The sequence below is a fragment of the Coregonus clupeaformis genome, chromosome 1 (genome assembly GCF_020615455.1).
Source record: "Coregonus clupeaformis isolate EN_2021a chromosome 1, ASM2061545v1, whole genome shotgun sequence".
NCBI lineage: Eukaryota > Metazoa > Chordata > Actinopteri > Salmoniformes > Salmonidae > Coregonus > Coregonus clupeaformis.
In genome coordinates this window covers 90,474,426-90,498,246 of record NC_059192.1, presented here as the reverse complement: position 1 = coordinate 90,498,246, position 23,821 = coordinate 90,474,426, and the positions used below count along the sequence as shown (strand labels likewise).

The 23,821-nt window shown below is 45.2% G+C and overlaps 1 long non-coding RNA gene across 1 annotated transcript in view; it reads left to right on the top strand.

Annotated features, from left to right (window-relative positions):
• The first annotated feature begins 12,018 nt into the window (after nt 1-12,018).
• The window catches only part of LOC123492586, a 16,010-nt gene continuing 4,207 nt past the window's right edge, over nt 12,019-23,821 (top strand). Inside the window, exon 1 of the long non-coding RNA XR_006661794.1 lies at nt 12,019-12,159. This is a non-coding gene — a long non-coding RNA (uncharacterized LOC123492586). The remainder of the gene's footprint in view (nt 12,160-23,821) is intronic.

Below are 23,821 nucleotides of genomic sequence, written 5' to 3'. Positions count from 1 at the left end.
TGCTTTTTAGTTAGCTTTGCAACAGTATCAAAAAGAAATTTTGGATTGTTCTTATTTTCCTCGATTAATTTGGAAAAGTAGGATGATCGAGCAGCAGTGAGGGCTCTTCTGTACTGCACGGGTACTGTCTTTCCAAGCTAGTCGGAAGACTTCCAGTTTGGTGTGGCGCCATTTCCGTTCCAATTTCCTGGAAGCTTGCTTCAAAGCTTCGGGTATTTTCTGTATACCAGGGAGCTAGTTTCTTATGACAAATGTTTTTCGTTTTAGGGTGCAACTGCATCTAGGGTATTGCGCAAGGTTAAATTGAGTTCCTCAGTTAAGTGGTTAACTGATTTTTGTCCTCTGACGTCCTTGGGTAGGGCAGAAGGAGTCTCGAAGGGCATCAATGAATTTTTGTGTTGTCTGAGAATTTATAGCTACGACTTTTTGATGCTCCTTGGTTGGGGTCTGAGCAGATTATTTGTTGCGATTGCAAACGTAATAAAATGGTGGTCCGATAGTCCAGGATTTTGTGGAAAAACATTAAGATCTACAACATTTATTCCATGGGACAAAACTAGGTCCAGAGTATGACTGTGGCAGTGAGTAGGTCCAGAGACATGTTGGACAAAACCCACTGAGTCGATAATGGCTCCGAAAGACTTTTGGAGTGGGTCTGTGGACTTCTCCATGTGAATATTAAAATCACCAAAAATTAGAATATGATCTGCTATGACTACAAGGTCTGATAGGAATTCAGGAAACTCAGAGAGGAACGCTGTATATGGCCCAGGAGGCCTGTAAACAGTAGCTATAAAAAGTGATTGAGTAGGCTGCATAGATTTCATGACTAGAAGCTCGAAAGATGAAAACGCTATTTTTTTTTTGTTAAATTGAAATTTGCTATCGTAAATGTTAGCAACACCTCCGCCTTTGCGGGATGCACGGGAATATGGTCACTAGTGTAACCAGGAGGTGAGGCCTCATTTAACACAGCAAATTCATCGGCTTAAGCCATGTTTCAGTCAGGCCAATCACATCAAGATTATGATCATTGATTAGTTCATTGACTATGACTGCCTTTGAAGTGAGGGATCTAACATTAAGTAACCCTATTTTGAGATGCTGAGGTATCACGATCTCTTTCAATAATGGCAGGAATGGAGGAGGTCTTTATCCTAATAAGATTGCTAGGGTGAACACCACCATGTTTTAGTTTTGCCCAACCTAGAGTCGAGGCACAGACACAGTCTCAATGGGTATGGCTGAGCTGACTACACTGACTATGCTATTGGCAGACTCCACTAAGCTGGCAGGTTGGCTAACAGCCTGCTGCCTGGCCTGCACCCTATTTCACTGTGGGGCTAGAGGATAGGAGCCCTATCTATGTTGGTAGATAAGAGGAGAGCACCCCTCCAGTTAGGATGGAGTCCGTCACTCCTCAGCAGGTCAGGCTTGATCCCTGTTTGTGGGTGAGTCCCAGAAAGAGGGCCAATTATCCACAAATGTTATCTTTGGGGAGGGCAGAAAACAGTTTTCAACCAGCGATTGAGTGCTGAGACTCTGCTGTAGAGCTCGGTCACTTCCCCTAACTGGGAGGGGCCAGAGACAATTACCACGATGCCGACACATCTTTCTAGCTGATTTACACGCTGAAGCTATGTTGCACTTGGTGACCTCTGACTGTTTCATCTCTAACATCGTTGGTGCCGACGTGGATAACAATATCTCTACTCTCTACACTGCGCCAGTTTTAGCTTTAGCCAGCACCATCTTTAGATTAGCCTTAACGTCGGTAGCCCTGCCCCCTGGTAAACAGTGTATGATCGCTGGGTGATTTCGTTTTAAGTCTAATACTGCGGGTAATGGAGTCGCCAATGACTAGGGTTTTCAATTTGTCAGAGCTAATGGTGGGAGCCTTCGGAGTCTCAGACCCCCGTAACGGGAGGAGTAGAGACTAGAGAAGACTCAGACTCAGACTCCGACTCGCTACATAATGGGGAAAACCGGTTGAAGGTTTCTGTCGGCTGAATGAGCGACACCGGTTGAGCATTCCAACAGTATTTCCTCCCAGAAGCCATGAGAAAGTTGTCCGGCCATGCGGGGACTGTGCGGGGGATTTATACTAACATTACTATCTGTACTTACTGCTGGCACAGACGCTGTTTCTTCCTTTCCTACACTGATATTACCCTTGCCTAACGATTGCGTCTGAAGCTGGGCTTGTAGCACAGCTATTCTCGCCCGTAAGGCGAGAATTCTCCTGTATATTATGAGTACAGCAGTACAGCGACTGCAATTAGAAGACATCATGTTAATGTTACTACTTAGCTTCGGCTGTTGAAGATGTTGATGAACCATGTCCAGGTAAAGCGTCCGGAGTGAAAAAGTTGAATAAGGGGAAAAAGTTGCGATGGAAAAAAGGAAAATAACGTAAAGTTGGCAGCTAAAACGCACTGGAAAATGACTCTTCTGTCTCGGATAAACGTCCGGGTGAAAAAGTTTAACGAAAAAAGATGAGTGAGGACAAAACTAAAAGTTGGTAAATTTGTTGAACACAGAGATTGATTAAACGCGTTTATTAAAAGTAAAACGTGAATAGTTTGTTAGGTAGCCAAGTAGCAACAAACAGCAGAGCAGCACGGAGACAATGCGGAAGCGAGACGGAAGTCACGTGGCGAGTCAACAGAGTTTCTCAGTAGAGAGCGAAAAGAGCAGTCCATCCATCCATACTCCATCCATCCATACTCCATCCATCCATCCATACTCCATCCATCCATACTCCATCCATCCATACTACATCCATCCATATTACATCCATCCATACTACATCCATCCATACTCCATCCATCCATACTACATCCATCCATATTACATCCATCCATACTCCATCCATACTCCATCCATCCATATTACATCCATCCATACTCCATCCATCCATACTACATCCATCCATCCATACTCCATCCATCCATACTCCATCCATCCATATTACATCCATCCATACTACATCCATCCATCCTACATCCATCCATGCTACATCCATCCATACTACATCCATCCATACTCCATCCATCCATACTAAATTCATCCATACTACATCCATCCATGCTCCATCCATCCATGCTACATCCATCCATCCATCCATACTCCATCCATCCATACTCCATCCATCCATACTACATCCATCCATACTCCATCCATCCATACTACATCCATCCATACTCCATCCATCCATACTCCATCCATCCATACTCCATCCATCCATACTCCATCCATCCATACTCCATCCATCCATACTCCATCCATCCATACTCCATCCATCCATACTCCATCCATCCATACTCCATCCATCCATACTCCATCCATCCATACTCCATCCATCCATACTCCATCCAATGTGCGGTGCTGTTCCGTGCCTGTGCATCTTCAGCGTTATTAAACCACCTCAACTGGAATCCTACCGGTCTGTCATCTGTGCCCTTACCAGCACACGGGAGAGAACACATCAAATATAACCTTACCTACAGGATATACAGTCCACCAAGGCCTCACTTACATTCAGTGTAGCAGCCATGAACTGAGCTAGAGGCACGGACCGACCGGTCAATTCCACTTAAAGTGCAATCATCTATAATTGGGAATGTAATAGGCTTGGTAACTTTTAGGATTTTACACTGTGAAGGAGTTGGAGAATGAATCAATTCCTCTGGATTTAGAATTAAATGAAGCTCAGGAGGGGTGTAATAGTGAAATATCCAATCCCAAGGGAGACACATGCTCCAAATGCTAAGGGATTCTGAGTAGATAGGGTTGCAAAATTTACCGAAAGTACTGGAATCCTTTTATGGTGAAAATTATCTTCCCCAAACTCACGCACCGTCTATGTACAGTGAGGGAAAAAAGTATTTGATCCCCTGCTGATTTTGCCCACTGACAAAGAAATGATCAGTCTATAATTTTTTATAGTAGGTTTATTTGAACAGTGAGAGACAGAATAACAACAAAAACATCCAGAAAACGCATGTCAAAAATGTTATAGAATTGATTCGCATTTTAATGAGGTAAATAAGTATTTGACCCCTCTGCAAAACATGAACTTAGTACTTGGTGGCAGAACCCTTGTTAGCAATCACAGAGGTCAGACGTTTCTTGTAGTTGGCCACCAGGTTTGCACACATCTCAGGAGGGATTTTGTCCCACTCCTCTTTGCAGATCTTCACCAAGTCATTAAAGTTTCGAGCCTGACGTTTGGCTCGAAAGTCTCTGAATGTCCTTGAGTGGCCCAGCCAGAGCCCGGATTTGAACCTGATCTAACATCTCTGGAGAGACCTGAAAATAGCTGTGCAGCAACGCTCCCCATCCAACCTTACAGAGCTTGGAGAGGATCTGCAGAGAAGAATAGGAGAAACTCCCCAAATACAGGTGTGCCAAGCTTGTAGTGTGCATACCCAAGAAGACTCGGGGCACCAAATGTGATTCAACAAAAGTACTGAGTAAAGGGTCTGACATACTTTGGTAAATGTGATGTTTCAGTTTTTTTTTTTTATACATTTTCCTACATTTTCTCAAAAACCTGTTTTCCCTTTGAATTTGTTCTGGATCTGGGGACTGTGAAAAGACCCCTGAGGCATGTCTGAGTGGGGTAAGTGTGTGTCAGAGCTGTGTGTAAGTTGACTATGCAAACAATTTGGGATTTTCAACACATTAATGTTTCTTATTCAAAAAATTGGCAAACTCCAAGTCGGCTGTCATGTGCCTTACTGAGGAGTGGCTTCCGTCTGGCCACTCTACCATAAAGGCCTGATTTGGTAGAGTGCTGCAGAGATGGTTGTCCTTCTGGAAGGTTCTCCCATCTCCACAGAGGAACTCTGGAGCTCTGTCAGAGTGACCACCAGGTTCTTGGTCACCTCCTGACCAAGGCCCTTCTCCCCGATATGCCGGTTTGGCCGGGAGGCCAGCTCTAGGAAGAGTCTTGGTGGTTCCAAACGTCTTCCATTTAAGAATGATGGAGGCCACTGTGTTCTTGGGGACCTTCAAAGCTGCAGAAATGTTTTGGTACCCTTCCCCAGATCTGTGCCTTGCAACAATCCTATCTCGGAGCTCTACCGACAATTCCTTCGACCTCATGACTTGGATTTTGCTCTGACATGCACTGTCAACTGTGGGACCTTATATAGACAGGTCTGTGCCTTTCCAAATCATGTCCAATCAATTGAATTTACCACAGGTGGACTCCAATCAAGTTGTAGAAACATCTCTAGGATGATCAATGGAAACAGGATGCACCTGAGCTCAATTTTTGAGTCTCATAGCAAAGGGAATGAATACTTATGTAAATAAGGTATTTCAGTTTTTTATTTGTAATACATTTGCAAAAATAAATAAACCTTTGTCATTATGGGGTATTGTGTAGATTGATGAGAAAAAAACAAAACAATTTAATCCATTTTAGAATTAGGCTGTAACGTAACAAAATGTGAAAAAGTCAAGGAGTCTGAATATTTTCAGAATGCACTGTATATAAAATATGTTTTAATGCTGAAACCCTCGTATTACACACCAATGGTATTCACTACGTTGATGATTTGTATTTAGGATAATGTTTTACAGCTTTGTCATAAAATGATTAAAATAAATATTTGATTATTTTATATATTTGACATGTGATAAGGCAACACAGAGGGCCAGAGATAATTACAGAGACCTGTGATAATCTGAAGTACCCCCAAAAGGCCATTCGATTTCTTCAGATAATAACTTTTTGTTAACTTGAAAGTTACCAGTAATACAACGTCCCTTTACAACCCTATGAGTAGCTAAAAACTTGATTTAAATGACTGCCGACTACGCCAATATCAAAATCAAATGTCATATTGTCTACAATAATGACAACGGAGGCTGAAAGCAACATTATTGGCTTCATTCATGTCATAGTGACCAGGACATAGATTTCAACATACACAATTCATCCAATCAACATCCGTCTCAATGTGACTGTGTGTGTGTGTGAGGGCTGAAACGAGGCAGAGATCTGTATGGAAATGAAAAGTGGGGATTAGGGAGCTGGTCTGATCCATCATACTCCTCTCTCTCACACTGTGAGCCAGATCATCCATCTCACTCTAACTCCTGACAGCAGGGGAGAATAATTGATGTTTGCTCTCATACCAAATGGGAGTCCTCATAAACAAAGCATTGTTTTAAGGCTTTAATTGGGCCGACAGGATGGCATCCGTCCGCTAGAGAATTTGAGAGCGAAGAGAGGGCATAGAGGGACCCAGGAGGAGTGAAGCAGTGGAGAGGAGAGGGAGAGGTAGAAAGGGGAGAGGGGGTGAGGGAGAGGGAGAGGAGAGGGAGAGGTAGAAAGGGAGAGGGGGTGAGGGAGAGGGAGAGGAGTAGGGGATTGTGACATCTCTCTCGACTCATATTCTGTCTTGGTTAATGGCCAGACATAAGGCTGCATGTTCCATTTAAAAGGAAGACCAACTTCAGAAAATGTATTAAATGTTGACGATGGAGGGCTATTTTATCTGTGATCGATTGAAAAGCTAAACTTGACTCCTGTATAAAAATAGTACCATCAGTACTGCTAAGGCAGACATTTTAATGAGGTCAAAATGCTGATGCAGGGAGATGAAGGGAGAAGTACCATAAGAGGCCTCCCGAGTGGCGCAGCGGTCTAAGACACTGCATCTCAGTGCTTGAGGCGTCACTACAGACCCTGTCCCATTCCAGGCTGTATCACAATCCGGCCCGTGATCGGGAGTCCCATAGGGCGGCGCCCAATTGGCCCAGCGTCGTCTGGGTTTGGCCGGGGAAGGCCGTCATTGTAAATAAGAATTTGTTCTTAACTGACTTGCCTAGTTAAATAAAATAAAATAAAAAAGAGCTTTACAACAGGCATAAGTACAGTATGCTGGGCAGAGAGAGATCAACTAAAGAGAAGGAACATATATATCTCCATTTACAGTGAGTACAGTATGCTGGGCAGAGAGAGATCAACTAAAGAGAAGGAACAGAGATATCTCCATTTACAGTGAGTACAGTATGCTGGGCAGAGAGAGATCAACTAAAGAGATGGAACAGAGATATGTCCATGTACAGTGAGACAGATGATCTGTCCCACAGTGTGAGACAGAGGAGTATGATCGATCAGAGATAGACCAGAGGAAACACAATGAGCCAGCCGGTGGAGTGACCAACAGACCAGAGGAAACACCATGAGCCAGCCAGTGGAGTGACCAATAGACCAGAGGAAACACAATGAGCCAGCCAGTGGAGTGACCAACAGACCAGAGGAAACACAATGAGCCAGCCAGTGGAGTGACCAATAGACCAGAGGAAACACAATGAGCCAGCCAGTGGAGTGACCAATAGACCAGAGGAAACACAATGAGCCAGCCGGTGGAGTGACCAATAGACCAGAGGAAACACAATGAGCCAGCCGGTGGAGTGACCTATAGACCAGAGGAAACACAATGAGCCAGCCAGTGGAGTGACCAATAGACCAGAGAAACACAATGAGCCAGCCGGTGGAGTGACCAATAGACCAGAGGAAACACAATGAGCCAGCCGGTGGAGTGACCAATAGACCAGAGGAAACACAATGAGCCAGCGGTGGAGTGACCTATAGACCAGAGGAAACACAATGAGCCAGCCGGTGGAGTGACCAATAGACCAGAGGAAACACAATGAGCCAGCCGGTGGAGTGACCTATAGACCAGAGGAAACACCATGAGCCAGCCGGTGGAGTGACCAACAGACCAGAGGAAACAACATGAGCCAGCCAGTGGAGTGACCAATAGACCAGAGGAAACACAATGAGCCAGCCGGTGGAGTGACCAACAGACCAGAGGAAACACAATGAGCCAGCCAGTGGAGTGACCAATAGACCAGAGGAAACACCATGAGCCAGCCGGTGGAGTGATCAACAGACCAGAGGAAACACCATGAGCCAGCCAGTGGAGTGACCAATAGACCAGAGGAAACACAATGAGCCAGCCGGTGGAGTGACCAACAGACCAGAGGAAACACAATGAGCCAGCCAGTGGAGTGACCAATAGACCAGAGGAAACACAATGAGCCAGCCGGTGGAGTGACCAACAGACCAGAGGAAACACAATGAGCCAGCCAGTGGAGTGACCAATAGACCAGAGGAAACACCATGAGCCAGCCGGTGGAGTGACCTATAGACCAGAGGAAACACAATGAGCCAGCCGGTGGAGTGACCTATAGACCAGAGGAAACACAATGAGCCAGCCGGTGGAGTGACCAATAGACCAGAGGAAACACCATGAGCCAGCCAGTGGAGTGACCAATAGACCAGAGGAAACACCATGAGCCAGCCGGTGGAGTGACCAACAGACCAGAGGAAACACAATGAGCCAGCCGGTGGAGTGACCAATAGACCAGAGGAAACACAATGAGCCAGCCGGTGGAGTGACCAATAGACCAGAGGAAACACCATGAGCCAGCCGGTGGAGTGACCTATAGACCAGAGGAAACATTAGAACACTTAAAACCACTGCCACCACATTGCATCTGTTAATAATTCCAGAATCAATCAAATGTGTTTATCTGTTAATGGTACACCTGTGTTTATCTGTTAATAGTACACCTGTCAATGATGTATACCGTAGCTGGTTAGATATCAGGCAGCCACCCATGAAAGAGAGACATCATGACGACACACACACACACACACACGCACACACACACACACACACACACACACACTCCACTTCCTTAAAGCATTCTACCTCTATTAATATGACTGGATCACAACCATTCATTATTTAGGAAAATTAAATATATTTCACTGCCCTGAGTTTGAGGCTCTGTCCCAAATGGCACCCTATTCCCTATGTAGTGCACTACTTTAGACCAGAGAATGGCACCTATTCCCATATAGTGCACTACTTTAGACCAGAGAATGGCACCTATTCCCTATGTAGTGCACTACTTTAGACCAGAGAATGGCACCCTATTCCCTATGTAGTGCACTACTTTAGACCAGAGAATGGCACCCTATTCCCTATATAGTGCACTACTTTAGACCAGAGAATGGCACCCTATTCCCTATGTAGTGCACTACTTTAGACTCAGAGAATGGCACCCTATTCCCTATATAGTGCACTACTTTAGACCAGAGAATGGCACCCTATTCCCTATGTAGTGCACTACTTTAGACCAGAGAATGGCACCTATTCCCTATGTAGTGCACTACTTTAGACCAGAGAATGGCACCTATTCCCATGTAGTGCACTACTTTAGACCAGGGACCATAGGGCACATAGGGAACAGGGTGCCATTTGGGCCGCAGCCTGAGTGCCTGGTCTGGGGGAAGGGGGAGACCTCGTCTGCACAGACCCAGACATACCAGGCCGGGTCTTTATAAAGCGTCTCAGAGTAGGAGTACCGATCTAGGATCCAGTTTAGCCTTTCAGATAATAACACATAAAGATTAGATGGACCTGATCCTATCTCCTTATCTCACTCGCTAAGACAACATGATGATAAACACCCACACAGAGACAGGAGCTGGACAGGAAGACTGGAGATTTCTACAACAGGGCATTGTGCTTTCTGATTGGCTGCAGTGAGGACAGTATGTTGCGAGTGTGTTTGTGTGTGTTATGTTTTGTGTGTGTGTGTGTGAGGTTCATGATGAGTATTGCACCTTACTCAATCTCAATTTCCTCAACTCCTCCTGGCTGTGTTCAGTATGAGTGGGAGATATTTCATTATTTTGTTAGTTGAGAAGAGAAACGCTCGTTTGTCTGAAGTCCTCTCTATCCATCTGTCAGGGGCTTGTTAACTACACTACATGACCAACAGTATGTGGACACCTGCTGGTCCAACATCTCATTCCAAAATCGTGGCCATATATGGAGTTGGTCCCCCTTTGCTGCTATAACAGCCTCCACTCTTCTTGGAAGGCCTTCCCCTAGATGTCGGTACATCGCTGCGGGGAAATGCTTCCATTCAGCCAAAAGAGCATTAGTGAGGTCGGGCACTGATGTTGGGCGATTAGGCCTGGCTCGCAGTCGGCGTTCCAATTCATCGGAAAGGTGTTCGATGGGGTTGATGTCAGGGCTCTCTGCAGGCCAGTCAAGTTCTTCCACACTGATCTCGACAAACTATTTATGTATTGACCTTGCTTTGTGCATGGGGGCATTGTCATGTTAAAACAGGAAAGGTCCTTCCCCAAACTGTTGGAAGCACAGAATCGTCAAGAATGTCATTGTATGCTGTAGCGTAAGATTTCCTTCACTGCCACTAAGGGGCCTATCCCCGAACCACGAAAAAACAGCCACAGACCATTATTCCTCCTCCACCAAACTTTACAGTTGGTACTATGCATTCAGGCAGGTAGTGTTCTCTTGGCATCCGCCAAACCCGGATTTGTCCGTCGGGACTGCCAGATGGTGAAGCGTGATTAATCACTCCAGAGGACGCATTTCCACTGCTCCAGAGTCCAATGGTGGCGAGCTCTACCCCCACTCCTGCCAACGCTTGGCATAGCTCATTGTGATCTTTAGGCTTGTGGGGTATTGTGTATAGATCGATGACGGGAAAAAAAACTATTAAATACATTTCAGAATAAGGCTGTAACGTAACAATATTTGTGGAAAAGGAAGGGGTCTGAATACTTTCCGAATGTACTGTAAATATAGGTTGTATTTACAATGCTGGTTTTTTTGTTTTTTGTTTTTTGTTTGGGGGAATGGATCAGCTTAATATTGCAGATAGATTGTATCTTCTATCAATGTAATTGTCTGCATCACTTCCAATCCCCCATGTTTATTTTTATTTTTAATATATATATTCCCCTTTATTACTTTTCAACCCCACCATCCTTTCCCTACTTGGAGTAAATTAGTGAACAACAACGCCAGGCCTCTACTTCCGGTCTATACTTACTATCTACACCTTATGGACAGAGTAAATTTTACAATAATTCTATATATATATATATATATATTTATTTTTTTTGCTCCTGAACTTCTTCTACTCTCAACCTCTCCGATCATTTTCATGATGTCCATCCGGTTTGCTTCTAAATGCCATATCTTTCTAACTGTGCTCTTTCCCAAAGCTCCCAACATACAACCTATATACTTATTATGGACACAGTATGCTTACATTATTAGCTATCTTTGTTATTATTTGTTGTTATTTGTTATTAGTCCCATCCTTCAATCTCTATTCAATACCTCCCATCTATCTCTTAACACCATCCATATAGGATTTCTATTTGCCATATATATTTCAATCCGTACTGTGATGTTTTACAAAGTTCTGAACCTTTCTATTCTCATTGCTTCTACAGATTGTGAATTAAAAATAAACATTTTTGCTAAAAGTATTATTATATTATTGATTGATTGACTATGACTTTTCAGATCACCCAGTAATGCTATCTGCAAGGTTAGTTCCAGGTAAATATTGCAATCCTTTAGCCATTCCTGGACCTGTGTCCAAAAACAAGCTACAAATGGACAGAACCAAAACAAATGATCTAATGATTCTATCTCTTCACAGCAAAAATGCTGTTTGTACTCCACTTCTTGTGCTCTCTCTCTCTCTCTCTCTCTCTCTCTCTCTCTCTCTCTCTCTCTCTCTCCCTCTCCCTCTCCCTCTCCCTCTCCCTCCCTCTCCCTCCTCCCTCTCCCTCCCCCTCCCTCCCCTCACACACAGAGAGAGAGAGAGAGAATATCTCAGCAGCAGTAAAGGAGATATTCTGCGTGCGCTGAGCGTCTGCTATCTGTCAGTGAGCCAGCGAGCGCCCCGGGACTTTCAGTGTGTATGAGCCGCTCTGCTTTACTGAGAGGAGGAGAGAGGGAGGAGGAGGAGGAGGAGGAGGAGAGAAAGGGGAAACGCCTGACTCCGGTCTTGCTCTGCTGTGGGCTTAGAGGAAAAGGGATCATTTTTTCATCTCTCTCTCTCTCTACTGGTACGAAGGCAGCAAACAGCCAATGTGACGCAACTATAGGAACTATACAACAACTGCCCTGCTCCTGCTGGGGACTCTGGCACTGTTAACTTCCACCATGGCATAGCCTGCTCTTCTCCCAGGGAGACTAACCCTCTAAGGGAACAGACATGCTCTACCACAGACACTACCAGGGATCTATGCTGCCGTCTCGTCCTGTTCATCAGTGATTTACGTTGGAGGTGAGTCGCCAGGGCTCTTTTTCATTATTTCAGTCAAACCTTGGTGGTGCTGATAGAGAGGTGGGAGAGAGAGAGAGAGAGAAAGGATTGTTCAGATAACCTCTGGATGGAAAGGGGGATTTGTTCTGAAATTAGTGTTAGGCAGAGAATAAGCTATTGGGAACTCCAGTATAACAGGAATATTTTGACTAGATATTCCTGTCATGGATCAAACATGAAACATGGAGCCGTAGAGGTAGTCTGAGAGCTGAGGTATTTAATGTTAATATGCTTAGTCGCTCTTCGCAGGGACAGGGAGAGAATTCAGTCACTTTCTGTCTGAGGAATCCATGGTCAGTTTCTCTGAAATACAATTCAGGAGCACGTAACCACAACGCAAAAAACAACAACAATGTCTCTTCATTCAAGCTGACAGTTTCCATCTTCCAACAACACCGCTAGAACATCCATCCTACAGAGATCTAGAATGATGATGCATTCTCTTGGTAACTGAGGCGTGCGTGTTACATACCATCGTTTGGTGTATTTCCAAAACCTGATATGGAGCATCTTTTTAGGTGTGGAGTTGTTCGCCACAGATTTTGACTGCACTATAGGAATGTAATGTTATGGTATGGAGGTAGAACAGAGACAAGTGTTTCTAGCAGGGGCTGAATACCTAATGAGAGCTGTATGCTGTGTGTGTGTGTGTGTGATGTGATGTATGTGTGTGTGTGATGTGATGTGTGTGTGATGTGTGTGTGTGTGTGTGTGTGTGTGTGTGTGCGCATGATGTGTGCTGGCCAGTTGACTGCTGCTCAGTCTGATGAAGGACCTTAACTGAAGACTAATCTAGATGAATGAACGTGGTGATCCCACCATCTCATTACTGAGCTCAGGGGCAGTGGAGCATGGGAGAGAGCAGAGACCATTTAGACCTCTCTGATTGTGATTGTCCTTCAGTTGCCCCTCAAAGGGCATGTCTCTCCCTCTCTCTCCCCATCTCTCTCCCCACCACCACTCTACCATTCAACTCAAACAGCATGTCTCAATTCAATTCAAATGTAAGGACTTTATTGGCATGGTGTGTTAACATTGCCAAAGCAAGTGAAGTAGATAGTAAACAAAAGTGAAATAAACAATAAATATTAACAGTAAACATTACACTCAGAAGTTTCAAAAGAATAAAGATATTTCAAATGTCATATTATGTATATATACAGTGTTGTAACAATGTGCAAATAGTTAAAGTACAAATGGGAAAATAAATAAACATAAATATGGGTTGTATTTACAATGGTGTTTTTTCTTGTGGCAACAGGTCACACATCTTGCTGCTTGCTTAGGGAACTTTTCCAAGTTAATCTCTCTGTAGGTGATGGCTTTGTTATGGAAGGTTTGGGAATCACTTTCTTTTAAGTGGTTATAGAATTTAACGGCTCTTTTCTGGATTTTGATAGTTAGCGGGTATCGGCCTAATTCTGCTCTGCATGCATTATTTTGTGTTTTTCGTTGTACACAGAGGATATTTTTGCAGAATTCTGCATGCAGTCTCAATTTGGTGTTTGTCCCATTTTGTGAATTCTTGGTTGGTGAGCGGAACCCAGACCCTCAAGTCTCTCTCATGTCTCTCTCTCTCCCCCATCTCTCCCTCCACCACCACTCTACCCTTCAACTCAAAGAGCATGTCTCTCTCTCTACCCCATCTCTCCACCCACCACCACTGACCCTTCAACTCAAAGAGCATGTCTCTCTCTCTCCCCCATCTCTCCCTCCACCACCACTCTACCATTCAACTCAAAGAGCATGTCTCTCTCTCTCTCCCCCATCTCTCCCTCCACCACCACTCTACCCTTCAACTCAAAGAGCATGTCTCTCTCTCTCCCCCATCTCTCCCTCCACCACCACTCTACCCTTCAACTCAAAGAGCATGTCTCTCTCTCTACCCCATCTCTCCCTCCACCACCACTCTACCCTTCAACTCAAAGAGCATGTCTCTCTCTCTACCCCATCTCTCCCTCCACCACCACTCTACCCTTCAACTCAAAGAGCATGTCTCTCTCTCTACCCCATCTCCCATATCACTCTGCCTGCCATCCACTCTCCCATCCAACCCTATCTCACCTGATACAGTTTCCCCTGCTTTGTCACTTTCCTGAGAGAGGGGGAGAGAGACAGAGAGCAGCGAGAGAAAATGAGAGAGTGAGAGAGAGAGAGAGAGAGCGCGAGACAGAGAGAAAGCAAGAGCAGACACTGTTACCCCCCTGCTACATCAGTGAGTCCAGGAGGATATAGCGCCAAGCTGGCTGCTGCTTCAAATATTAAGATTTTTAAGAAACAGTGAAATCTGCCAGCAACAGCTATTTCTCTCCCTCCTCTCTCTCTCGTTCGCTCTCTCCCCCTCCTCTCTCTCTCGTTCGCTCTCTCCCCCTCCTCTATCTCTCTCTCCCCCTCCTCTCTCTCTCTCCCCCTCCTCTCTCTCTCTCCCCCTCCTCGCTCTCTCTCCCCCTCCTCTATCTCTCTCTCCCCCTCCTCTATCTCTCTCTCCTCTCTCTGGGAAACAGTCTGGAGCAGAAGATGTATTCTGCATCATCGCCCCGGTTCTGCTGCTGTAGACTTGGCTAGCCACAAAATAGTTCTGGGAGAACCAAAACATGACTAGGAGAGAGGAAGAGAGAAAACAATGTGGTTCTGCTACAAACACTCTAGCTGTGCTCTCTGTGTGAAGAGATCAGACTAGAGGGGAACAGGAGGGGGGAGTGCTCTCTGTGTGAAGAGATCAGACTAGAGGGGAACAGGAGGGGGGAGTGCTCTCTGTGTGAAGAGATCAGACTAGAGGGAACAGGAGGGGGGAGTGCTCTCTGTGTGAAGAGATCAGATTAGAGGGAGTAGGAGGGGGAGGCTCTCTGTGTGAAGAGATCAGACTAGAGGGAACAGGAGGGGGAGTGCTCTCTGTGTGAAGAGATCAGACTAGAGGAACAGGAGGGGGGAGTGCTCTCTGTGTGGAAGAGATCAGACTAGAGGGGAGCAGAGGGGGAGTGCTTTCTGTGTGAAGAGATCAGACTAGAGGGGAACAGGAGGGGGGAGTGCTCTCTGTGTGACGAGATCAGACTAGAGGGGAACAGGAGGGGGGAGTGCTCTCTGTGTGACGAGATCAGACTAGAGGGGAACAGGAGGGGGGAGTGCTCTCTATGTGACGAGATCAGACTAGAGGGGAGCAGAGGGGGAGTGCTTTCTGTGTGAAGAGATCAGACTAGAGGGGAGCAGGTCGGGGGAAGTGCCGACTTGGTTTCCAAAGTAGAGATGAAGTGTTGCCTCCTCTCTACCTCCATGCTCCCTATGAGTGGTGCTCATTCATTCCAAAAAACAAACAAATTGCTCTGCTATGAAAGAATGAGTGTTTTTGGTAGAGGCCAGATGTTGCCTTTCATGTGGTAAATTGGGTTATTTATTAGGAGACAGGTTTTCTTAGAGAGCGAACACTAGACGACGTTGGTCTGTGTCTGGGGTGTGAGGTGACACACCTGATCCCGCCTGGCTGGTGTGTGTGTTTCAGGGTCTCTGTTAGCCGGTCATAGCCAGCTTTTGGCCCCAAAAAATAAATAATGAAAAGCCGATTAATACAACTGCCGGCGGCCAATTGCCCGAAAAAAAAGATGTTTATCAAACGTGCAGATACAGAGCATATGAACGGAAAATCTGCTTCTCAAACAGTTCATTCGTTGCTGGTGGAGTGAAACGTGCTTTTATAAAGCCAATTCACTGCGAAACAATTCTAAATGCAATCGCGTGTTAAAAACAGTTTTGATGGCCACCGTTAAAAATAGCTACTATTTATATTTTTTAACTGGTAATTGAAGCTCGTTTCCCATTCGCTATCCAAGTGTATCGGCAACAGTAGACAGGCATCAGCGTCTAACACCACTTTGCAATGAGCTGGAGGCAGTTTACTAACAAATACTTCATTGTTTGAAACCTGAACATTTTACTTCATATTATGAGGGCATGTCTTACCTCGCTTCAAAGTAAAACCGACCATAGAAATGCTCAATCGAATCAAATAAAAGTCACATTTTATTTGTCACGTGCGTCGAATACAACTGGTGTAGAGTTTACTGGGAAACGCTTGAATACGACGCAAGAGTAAAAAAAATAAAAAATAGTAACACAAGAGGAATAAAATAAAATACACAAGAATGGAGCTACATACAGGGAGAACCAAAAGTTTGTGTGTATGAGTGTTTGTGTGGTGTCGGTATGTGTGTTATGTGTTTGTGTGTGTGTGTGTGTGTATGTGTGTGTGTGTGTGTGTGTGTCTGTGTTTGTGTGGGCGTGTGTGTGTGTGTATGTAGTGTGTGTGTATGTATCTGTGTTTGTGTGGGCGTGTGTGTGTGTGTGTGTGTATGTATGGGGCGGCAGGTAGCTTAGTGGTTAAGAGCGTAGTGCCAGTAACCGAAAGGTCGCTGGTTCTAATCCCCGAGCCGACTAGGTGAAAAATCTGCCGATGTGCCCTTGAGCAAGGCACTTAACCCTAATTGCTCCTGTAAGTCGCTCTGGATAAGAGCGTCTGCTAAATGACTAAAATGTCATGTACATTTTTGTGTGGGTGTGTCATTGTAGCGTGTGTATGTAGTCTATCATACGAGACCAGTAGCCAGTAGTTTCAGCAGTTGCTCTCATGTACTATTGGTTTTCTAAGTATTTTATTGTGCAGCAGCCAACGGCACAACAGCAATCCATGCTAGTTGTTGCATCTTTAGATCTCCCCTCTTTGTACATTTCATTGGGTTAAATGCGGAAGACACATTTCAGTTGAATGCATTCAGTTGTACAACTGACTAGATATCCCCCTTTCCCTAAACGTTCTGTTGCATCATCCTCATTGCTTTTTTTTTTTTTTTAAGTTTGTTTTTGATGTAGCCTAGGCCTTACTGGTTGTATGAATTTGGGATCCATCGTCCCACAACTGTCCCAGAGTCTGTTTGGAATAGGCCATTTTCTTTTCTCGCACAGAACGACAAGCTGACCAACAGAATAGGTCAACTTTTCTACAGTGTTCGATATTAGATTGACATAGTGATTTTACTGTTCGTTACTCATCTTGTTTGCGCTGAGGAAAAGTACATTTCAGTTATTCTAACATCTTCAAAAGTGCGCATCTGAATTCGTTAAGAAGGATGCACGCCGTGAATAACCATCATCTAAATGTGATTTCTGTCATTCTGAGCACCGTGGGTCGACACCATAATCAGGTTACGCACCCAATGCATATGGGTCCGGTACATTTCTCAAAATGTCCATTAAAATGAAAACGCTGCCGGTCAAAATGTCCAGCGTCACATTGTCCTAACAGAAACTCTGGTGTGTGTGTGTGTGTGTGTACAGAGGCTCCTGATGTTTCCTTCTGACTTACTGTGACAGAGCGGCAGACAGGGGGTTGAGTGGGTGGATTGATGTGGCAGGTGTATGTGTGTGTAGATGTGGGATCAGACTTTGTGTGTTGCTGAGGTAGCTGGTGTCTGACGGCAGCCACCCTATTATCAGCACAGTGAGCATACTGAACGAGCAGCTCTCTCTCTCTCTCTCTCTCTCTCTCTCTCTCTCTCTCTCTCTCTCTCTCTCTCTCTCTCTCTCTCTCTCTCTCTCTCTCTCCTCTCTCTCTCTCCCTCCCTCCCCTCCGTCCCTCCCTCCCTCCCTCCCTCCCTCCCTCTCTCCCTCCCTGTAGGTCTAGAACACTGATCATCTGCACTGCTGCACTTCCTCTAGTCTCCAGACATCACGGTGTCAGCACCACACTAAAGCTGTGTTTGAATACTCATACTAACACTATCTGTACTATTTGTGAGTATGTAGTATGATCATTGGTCATAGTATGGATATAGTTAGTATGCCAAAAGATCCCGGATGTCGTACTACATTCGCCAAAATAAAAAGTATACAAGCAGTGGACACTATTTCCGTGCTTTTTACGGCCCATAATGCAATTCTTCAGACAATGGGCGTGGCTTCACAACGTTTTCAGATTTGAAGAAAATGGTGGAAAATATGCAGCCGAAGTCGGACGAGAGCTGATTCAAATTCATCGCTTTAACTAATTATGATCAATGTTAAGAAAATGTTTGAGCAATGTAATAAAAGTTATAAAACCCAACGCTCTGAATTTACCGACGTCCAGAGAGCACTCCAGATTGAATTTACGAACAGACCCGAAGTCGTAAAATGTCTAGCTTTTAATTTTGTTACGCTTACAAGCTAGCAAGAGGTTGCATAGCAACAGCATCAACTTCCGGAAGACAGGTGTAGCACTTAGTACACTCAACTGAAAGGATACCGTTCGTTTACAGTATACTAAGATGAACTAATAGTATATAGTATGCAGTATGTACTCATTAAGTATGTAGTATACAGTATATTAGCATGGGTATTCCAACACAGTTCAAGACTAACACAGCATACATCATGTCCAAGACAAACAGCATCCCCAATACACCCAAAGTCCCCCTAGATTAACCCAGTAGAAACACCATGCCAATACACCCAAAGTCCCCCTAGATTAACCCAGTAGAAACACCATGCCAATACACACACTGCAGAACCAGTAGACAGTGAGATGTGCTGGATGGCTGAGTGTTATGAGGGATGGCAGCGAAATAACCCTTAAAAAGATGATTGAGTTTTCTTCTGTGAGTGTCTTCTTCCTCCCAATAGAGTACTTAGCAGACTCTACCTCTCAGTCTCCCGCATATGTAGTTAGCAATAGCAGACTCTCTCGCCCACTCTCACAGACAGGTCACCGGCCGGCCAGCCAGCTCTCCCCTTTGGCAGTAAGGTTCACACACGACTCTCAGAACTGCCTGCCAATCTGATGCAGCTACTCACTAAGAACGGGCCCCTCTTCTCTCTCTGGCTCCCCCTCTATATTAGTATCTCTCTCTCTGTAGTTAGAATATACACTGAGTGTAAAAAAACATTAAGAACACCTTCCTAATATTGAGTTGCACCCCTTTTTGCCCTCCGAACAGCCTCAATTCGTCGGGGCATGGACTCTACAAGGTGTCGAAAGCGTTCCACAGGGCTGCTGGCTCATGTTGACTCCAATGCTTCCCACAGTTGTGTCAAATTGGCTGGTTGTCCTTTGGGTGGTGGACCATTCTTGATAAACACAGGAAACTGTTGAGCGTGAAAAACCCAGCAGTGTTGCAGTTCTTGACACTTAAACCGGTGCGCCTGGCACCTACTACCATACCCCGTTCAAAGGCACTTAAATATTTTGTCTTGCCCATTCACCCTCTGAATGGCACACATACACAATCTATGTCTCAAGGCTTAAAAATCCTCCTTTAACCCAGCTCCTCCCCTTCATCTACACTGATTGAAGTGGATTTAACAAGTGACATCAATAAGAGATCATAGCTTTCACCTGAATTCACCTGGTCAGTCTATGTCATGGAAAGAGCGGGTGTTCTTAATGTTTTGTGCACTCTGTGTATTAGTGATGATCTACACTTCTCTCTCTGGCTGCCTCTCTCTCCTCTTCTCTCTCTCTGGCTGCCTCTCTCTCTTCCATTCTCTCTCTGGCTGCCTCTCTCTCTCTTCCCATCTCTCTCTGGCTGCCTCTCTCTCTCTTCCCTTCTCTCTCTGGCTGCCTCTCTCTCTCTTCCCATCTCTCTCTGGCTGCTTCTCTCTCTCTTCCCTTCTCTCTCTGTGGCTGCCTCTCTCTCTCCTCTTCTCTCTCTGTGGCTGCTTCTCTCTCTCTTCCCTTCTCTCTGGCTGCTTCTCTCTCTCTTCACTTCTCTCTGTGGCTGCCTCTCCCTCTCCTCTCTCTCTCTGGCTGCCTCTCTCCTCTTCTCTCTCTCTGGCTGCCTCTCTCTCTTCCCTTCTCTCTCTGGCTGCCTCTCTCTCCTCCCTTCTCTCTCTGGCTGCCTCTCTCCTCTTCTCTCTCTCTGGCTGCCTCTCTCCTCTTCTCTCTCTCTGGCTGCCTCTCTCTCTCCTCTTCTCTCTCTGTGGCTGCCTCTCCCTCTCCTCTTCTCTCTCTGTGGCTGCCTCTCCCTCTCCTCTTCTCTCTCTCTGGCTGCCTCTCCCTCTCCTCTTCTCTCTCTCTGGCTGCCTCTCTCCTCTTCTCTCTCTCTGGCTGCCTCTCCCTCTCCCCTTCTCTCTCTGTGGCTGCCTCTCTCTCTGGCTGTCTCTCTCTCTCCTCTCTCTGTGTCTGCCTCTCTCTCTGGCTGTCTCTCTCTCTCCTCTCTCTGTGTCTGCCTCTCTCTCTTCCCTTCTCTCCCTGTGGCTGCCTCTCTCTCTCCTATTATCTCTCTCTGGCTGCCTCTCCCTCTCCTCTTCTCTCTCTCTGGCTGCCTCTCTCTCTCTTCCCTTCTCTCTCTGTGTCTGCCTCTCTCTCTCTTCCCTTCTCTCTCTGTGTCTGCCTCTCTCTCTGGCTGTCTCTCTCTCTCCTCTCTCTGTGTCTGCCTCTCTCTCTGGCTGTCTCTCTTCCCTTCTCTCCCTGTGTCTGCCTCGCTCTCTGTAACTCTGTCGTTCTCTCCCTCGCTGTAGTTAGGGAAATGGGATTTGAGGCCAGTGGTGGGGTTTCCATGATTCCACGCCCCTTTGAAAGCCCAAATGTCTCTCTGTGTGATCTAGTCTGTCTATTGGGGAGTTGGAGTGATACAGCGCATTTCAATATGGCAGTGAGGTTCACACGACTCTCTGAGAGCTGCCAATGTGATGCATTTCTCTCTCTCTTTCTCTCTCTCTCGATCTCAATTTGCTGAAATGAACAAATCTAAAAATACAACCTTCCTTTCCCCAAGTCAACTACTCCCATGATTTCTGAAAGGCTGCACATCAATATGATAGGAGCTCCATATGGAAATGTATTGCAGTGTGACAGGTTACTGATCAGCTATCCTGACATGAATACATGTGATTCATCTGATCATGACAAAGTATCTGGTTGACTTGAAATATGTTAAATACTTTTGATGCAAATGTATACGTTATTTCAACAAATAACTTCAATGCATACACTCAATATCTAAAAATAGGCCTATTGCTATCCGACTACCTAGCTCTACTTGAGGAGGTGACACAGAGCACTCAGCAACACTCAACACCAACAGGGTACAGGGCATGCTGTATGGGGCTCTCAAGTCAATTATTAACATGGTCACAGGACATGCTGTATGGGGCTCTCAAGTCAATTATTAACATGGTCACAGGACATGCTGTATGGGGCTCTCAAGTCAATTATTAACATGGTCACAGGACATGCTGTATGGGGCTCTCAAGTCAATTATTAACATGGTCACAGGACATGCTGTATGGGGCTCTCATGTCAATTATTAACATGGTCACAGGACATGCTGTATGTGGCTCTCAAGTCAATTATTAACATGGTCACAGGACATGCTGTATGGGGCTCTCATGTCAACTCTTAACATGGTCACAGGACATGCTGTATGGGGCTCTCAAGTCAATTATTAACATGGTCACAGGGCATGCTGTATGGGGCTCTCAAGTCAATTATTAACATGGTCACAGGGCATGCTGTATGGGGCTCTCAAGTCAATTATTAACATGGTCACAGGACATGCTGTATGGGGCTCTCAAGTCAATTATTAACATGGTCACAGGACATGCCGTAGGGCTCTCAAGTCAATTATTAACATGGTCACAGGACATGCTGTATGGGGCTCTCAAGTCAATTATTAACATGGTCACAGGACATGCTGTATGGGGCTCTCAAGTCAATTATTAACATGGTCACAGGACATGCTGTATGGGGCTCTCAAGTCAATTATTAACATGGTCACAGGACATGCTGTATGGGGGCTCTCAAGTCAATTATTAACATGGTCACAGGACATGCTGTATGGGGCTCTCGAGTCAATTATTAACATGGTCACAGGACATGCTGTATGGGGCTTTCAAGTCAATTATTAACATGGTCACAGGACATGCTGTATGGGGCTCTCAAGTCAATTATTAACATGGTCACAGGACATGCTGTATGGGGCTCTCAAGTCAATTATTAACATGGTCACAGGACATGCTGTATGGGGCTCTCAAGTCAATTATTAACATGGTCACAGGACATGCTGTATGGGGCTTTCAAGTCAATTATTAACATGGTCACAGGACATGCTGTATGGGGCTCTCAAGTCAATTATTAACATGGTCACAGGACATGCTGTATGGGGCTTTCAAGTCAATTATTAACATGGTCACAGGACATGCTGTATGGGGCTCTCAAGTCAATTATTAACATGGTCACAGGACATGCTGTATGGGGCTCTCAAGTCAATTATTAACATGGTCACAGGACATGCTGTATGGGGCTCTCAAGTCAATTATTAACATGGTCACAGGACATGCTGTATGGGGGCTTTCAAGTCAATTATTAACATGGTCACAGGACACGATGTATGGGGCTCTCAAGTCAATTATTAACATGGTCACAGGACATGCTGTATGGGGCTCTCAAGTCAATTATTAACATGGTCACAGGACATGATGTATGGGGCTCTCAAGTCAATTATTAACATGGTCACAGGACATGCTGTATGGGGCTCTCAAGTCAATTATTAACATGGTCACAGGACATGCTGTATGGGGCTCTCAAGTCAATTATTAACATGGTCACAGGGCATGCTGTATGGGGCTCTCAAGTCAATTATTAACATGGTCACAGGGCATGCTGTATGGGGCTCTCAAGTCAATTATTAACATGGTCACAGGACATGCTGTATGGGGCTCTCAAGTCAATTATTAACATGGTCACAGGACATGCTGTATTGGGCTCTCAAGTCAATTATTAACATGGTCACAGGACATGCTGTATGGGTCTCTCAAGTCAATTATTAACATGGTCACAGGACATGCTGTATGGGGCTCTCAAGTCAATTATTAACATGGTCACAGGACATGCTGTATGGGGCTCTCAAGTCAATTATTAACATGGTCACAGGACATGCTGTATGGGGCTCTCAAGTCAATTATTAACATGGTCACAGGACATGCTGTATGGGGCTCTCAAGTCAATTATTAACATGGTCACAGGACATGCTGTATGGGGCTTTCAAGTCAATTATTAACATGGTCACAGGACATGCTGTATGGGGCTCTCAAGTCAATTATTAACATGGTCAGCAGGACATGCTGTATGGGGCTTTCAAGTCAATTATTAACATGGTCACAGGACATGCTGTATGGGGCTCTCAAGTCAATTATTAACATGGTCACAGGACATGCTGTATGGGGCTCTCAAGTCAATTATTAACATGGTCACAGGACATGCTGTATGGGGCTCTCAAGTCAATTATTAACATGGTCACAGGACATGCTGTATGGGGCTTTCAAGTCAATTATTAACATGGTCACAGGACATGATGTATGGGGCTCTCAAGTCAATTATTAACATGGTCACAGGACATGCTGTATGGGGCTCTCAAGTCAATTATTAACATGGTCACAGGACATGATGTATGGGGGCTCTCAAGTCAATTATTAACATGGTCACAGGACATGCTGTATGGGGCTCTCAAGTCAATTATTAACATGGTCACAGGACATGCTGTATGGGGCTCTCAAGTCAATTATTAACATGGTCACAGGGCATGCTGTATGGGGGCTCTCAAGTCAATTATTAACATGGTCACAGGGGCGTGCTGTATGGGGCTCTCAAGTCAATTAT